Genomic DNA, 4,849 nt, shown 5'->3' with positions numbered 1-4,849 from the left:
GTGGTAGATACAGTTTTAAATTCCGTTAAGCTTCAAACATAAAGTGAAGCGCTAAAATTTAACGAGTAAGTGAATTTAAGTGACTTGAAGAGCTCAGCATTGACAGAGAGAAAGAGAACTTCCTTTCCTTCCTTATACGGAAACCGGCTCAGAAGGCTGACTTCCATCAGCCAGGCAGGCCTCAGTGTAGCAAACTCCGACCACAAGAGTTTCCCACACATCGGTCGCTACTTCCGTGGGCTCTCACCGGGCTTTCCTTCCCCACCCACCCGACGCGGGACATCGTCCCACCGCCTGGTACCCAGCTTGATCGTGGGGGGCATTCCGCCAGATCAAAACCCTCTAGCTGCTGTAATCTGCCACTGGCCATTCCGCACCCACTAGGGGGACATGAGTTTGGTCGGACCAGTGGCATTATTCCGAAGCCCCGTTAAGGCCGCCGCTTAAAGTCAAAAGATCTGGTTGCGGACTTTTGGTTCCCGGCAGTCTTGCACCTCTCCTCCCCCACGCTATTATGTGGGGGACTTGGGAGTCCGACGTACCAGGCTCTTCGGAAGAGCCGAACGCATACAGCAGCTCTACTCGGCCAGATCAAAAACCTCTAGCTGCTGTTGGCTACCGCTAGCCATCCCGCACCCACTAGGGGGGTCATGAGCTTGGTCCGACTAGTGGCACACATCCGAAACCACGTAAAGGCCGCAGCTTAAAGTCAAGACTTCTGGTTAGGGTCGAGAGCAAAACCCTTCTTGGTTCCCGGCAGTCTTGCATCTCTCCTCCCCCACGCTATTTAGAGCAAGCAACGGAGATTCACCCGTCTAGTGCGGACAAAGAAAGAGAACTAAGTGAAGCTCCTCCGACCCAAAGTAGGCCTACACTTCCACCACCAATTTACGTAAGAAAAAGTATTGGTAGTTGAAGTGTGCTTTACTTTGTGCAGGATAGAATTGGATGCTCCCTAAACTGCTAAAATTTGTATCTGTTTTCAAGAAATATGCCTGTTATGGACTTGTTAGATGGCTCTGTCTCTAAACATTTTTACATCAAGTGCGGTGTAGAGTAGAGATGTGTGCAAGCGCCTACACTTTTTGGCATTTTTCCATTATTTAGAGAATAGCTTTAGAGTAACTGTAAGACGAAGCCCGTTTTCGTTGTTATGAAAAATAAAATAATCGGAAAGCTTGACCTTATTCGTTAATTTGTTTTTTGCTGATGACGCTGCCCTCAATTCAGAAATTATTTCACAGGACTTTTCTTATTTTCCTGAAATTAGCAGCGTACATATCATTCTCAGTGCGACAAGACAAAATTTATGTGCCCATGTATTATGCATTCAAATGCCTAAAATATCACTGCTTGTGTGGGTATGTTCACTTGATTATTTTTTTTAAAATGCTTACAGTAATTTTGGTAAACACTTGTGAAGGAGTGGATTTTAACAGCAAACGACGAAAAAGGAAATCTTAAATGTTAAATATTCATTTTATGTCCATTCGGTTTAACTTATGAATTACATATAATTGTAACTTTAAGAGGCACCACGTGTGGGGAGTTGACTTGAGCAGCAGATAAATAAAACTTCTGTTAGCTGATCATCGATCGTTTATTTAATATTGTTATCCACCCACCTCCCCCCCCCCCCTTATTATCGAGTTTTGTATTTTTAAAATTAAATTAAAATAAAAACCATAAATGAATATTAGATGCATTATATTATTGTATTATCATCGGAGATAAATGTATCTAGTATCACTGCTCTGGAAACGGGTTAAAACGTTGCTACTAGATTTGCCACTACCCACACATACACAAAAACCAGCTAAACAAACATACATTGTGAATTAAATAAAAGCTTAAAAAAGAAAAACCATTTTCAGAGCTCAGTGTTTATTACAACATTTCGCGTTTATTCTCCAGTTTGGTTACTTTTCAGCAATTCGCTACCCCCAATTGCATCAGCAGCACGACCAAAACGCAAATAGGAAGTTACTCCCTGTGACCTGAGATAAAAATATATTTATAAATTTCATTGTATCAAATTGAAAAATACATTTCTCTTTTATCCCCTTACGACCTGTAATAAGGCCAGGACATCAAAACTTAATTAGAAATCCGAGATGGAGCTCCTTAGACGATAAGATTATTAACTTTGCTGTCCTTTCGGCACAATGTGCAACTGAGTTTTCCCAAATTTATTCTCTAGGTTTCATTCCGTATACACTGATATAACCAATAGATGGATCATCACTCATGTAATCAACGCTCTTCATTTGACGCAAATTACGTGCGTATGAGAGTAAACTGGTGCTTCTTCAAAGCAGCAAAAATAATACAAAGCTGAATAGTAACAACCATATGTTGTCGTACAATTCCTACTATGTGAGCATTTTCCTGTACGACAGCGAGTGCCGATCATCAGGAGCGCAGGCTGAATATGTTTCCTGTGCGCTAAGATGCAACTTGGATGTCTCATGAGATTATATCTCAAACCAAGCCGTCATGGATCAAGTCCACTGCCTATGTGTGCTGGAAATGATAACACTAATCATATTAAGGCTATGTATTGTCCAAAAGGACGTCCAGAACGGTAATCGTATCAATAGTACCAGAGACACTAGACGACCACAACTACAATCTTCTGCAATAAGTAGGGTAGATCAGCCAAGACAGTGCCTGCGCCAATAAAATAAAATGAGATTCTCCGGGCGCGCATCCATTGTCTTTTGAGGCCAACGGAGCTTTGTACAACAGAATTCAACATTCGTGCAAATTTGGTCTGTCTTTCTGTCGTCATAAACCGATTCTTTTCATACTTGGCATATGGGTAGGTACCCGATGACAATTTAATCTGACATCAAATTTCATTTTATTGGATAATAGTTGGATCTCTCAAATTTATTTAGTACATTTTAATTAATTAATTAAAAATAATTAGGCGTCCAAATAAGAATATTTTTATGTCAGATTACGTAATCAATCATGACAGCCACGTATTCAGCTGTAGGTGTTATGTAAAAAAAATTATGAACAAAATATTAAGTGTAGCTGACACGAAATATTGTGTAGTTTTTTAAAAGCGTAGTATGAATGTTTAGCTCTGTTTATTGGTGTATGAGCTTTTATTTTACACTTCATACCCTCGTTCACATTAACCAGGATTTGTTTACTTACATAATTAGCACTACAACAATCACTTTCAAGAGCAGGTAAAGCAAAATATTCATCCTTCTTGTCTTTGTGTTGTTACTACTTTCGAAATATACACATACATTAAACAGTCAACGTATTTTGAATTTTGCTGAACTAAGCAGCGTATATTTGTTATTTCAATAATAAACTAAACTCTGTATATTAATTATTTAAGTTCAAACAGGACACAAATTGCAAAAAAGCAAATTAACAATTAACATGCAAACACTGAGATAAATATATATATATATATATATATATATATATATATATATATATATATATATATATATATATATATATATGTATGTATATATATATATATATATATATATATATATATATAGGCCTATATATATATATATATATATATATTATATATATATATATATATTAAATATATATATATATATATATATATATATATATATGTATGTATATAAAATATAAAACCATATAATACCATGTAATAAACAAATATAGGAAATTACACTTCCGTGTAATGGTGTAATATTCCTAGATCTTCCGCAAACAAAGTTTTTTCTATAATCTGAGCTAAGCGAAGCTGAGCTAAGCGAAGATGAGCTAAGCGAAGCTGAGCTAAGCTAAGCTGAGCTGAGCTAAGCTAAGCTGAGCTAAGCTAAGCTGAGCTTAGCTAAGCTGAGCTAAGCTGAGCTAAGCTAAGCTGAGCTAAACTAAGCTGAGCTAAGCTAAGCTGAGCTAAGCTAAGCTGAGCTAAGCTAAGCTAAGCTGAGCTAAGCTAAGCTAAGCTGAGCTAAGCTAAGCTGAGCTAAGCTGAGCTGAGCTAAGCTGAGCTGAGCTAAGCTGAGCTGAGCTAAGCTAAGCTAAGCTGAGCTAAGCTAAGCTGAGCTAAGCTAAGCTGAGCTAAGCTAAGCTGAGCTGAGCTGAGCTAAGCTGAGCTGAGCTGAGCTAAGCTAAGCTAAGCTGAGCTAAGCTAAGCTGAGCTAAGCTAAGCTGAGCTAAGCTGAGCTGAGCTAAGCTGAGCTGAGCTAAGCTGAGCTGAGCTGAGCTAAGCTGAGCTGAGCTAAGCTGAGCTGAGCTAAGCTAAGCTGAGCTAAGCTAAGCTGAGCTAAGCTAAGCTGAGCTAAGCTAAGCTGAGCTAAGCTAAGCTGAGCTAAGCTAAGCTAAGCTAAGCTAAGCTGAGCTAAGCTAAGCTAAGCTAAGCTAAGCTAAGCTAAGCTAAGCTAAGCTAAGCTAATTGCCGCGCCGGGTGACACCCGACCTCGCTACGCCACTGATTATACTAATACAAGTATGCGAATGTGGCATATATTTAAATATAGGCTTATGTAGGCCGACACACATACACACAGACACACACACATATATATATATATATATATATATATATATATATATATATATATATATATATATATATATAGATATATATATATAGATATATATATAATCGGCCGGAACTTTATTAGCTTACTAAACGTAAACTGGGATTATATGTACTTCATAAATTAAACAGATTGGACATAAAATTGTTATATAAACATTTAAGATTCAAGTTTTCGTCATTCGTTTCTAAAACTCACTATTTCACAAATGTTTATCAAAATTAATGTAAGCACTTTAAAAAAAAATCAAGTAAACAAAATCATCATTAGTTTACTGCAGGGGGTGGTGTGGTTTG

General features: G+C 37.8%; 1 long non-coding RNA gene across 2 annotated transcripts; it reads right to left on the bottom strand.

Annotated features, from left to right (window-relative positions):
* Positions 1-1,871: 1,871 nt before the first annotated feature.
* On the bottom strand, positions 1,872-3,740 carry LOC131947076 (uncharacterized). 2 transcript variants are annotated; one of them, XR_009387834.1, is made up of 3 exons: positions 3,650-3,740; positions 3,169-3,246; positions 1,872-1,997 (listed from the first exon to the last, which is right to left on the bottom strand). It is a non-coding gene; the product is annotated as an uncharacterized LOC131947076 (long non-coding RNA). The 2 variants fall into 2 exon arrangements; XR_009387833.1 differs by having other exon boundaries at positions 3,169-3,243; positions 3,650-3,728.
* Positions 3,741-4,849: the final 1,109 nt, after the last annotated feature.

Source organism: Physella acuta, unplaced genomic scaffold, assembly GCF_028476545.2.
Source record: "Physella acuta isolate Inbredline_101_S28 unplaced genomic scaffold, ASM2847654v3 ptg000581l, whole genome shotgun sequence".
NCBI classification, from domain to species: Eukaryota; Metazoa; Mollusca; class Gastropoda; family Physidae; genus Physella; species Physella acuta.
Note: the sequence above shows the minus strand (reverse complement) of the source record. Positions and strands in the feature narration are given on the sequence as shown.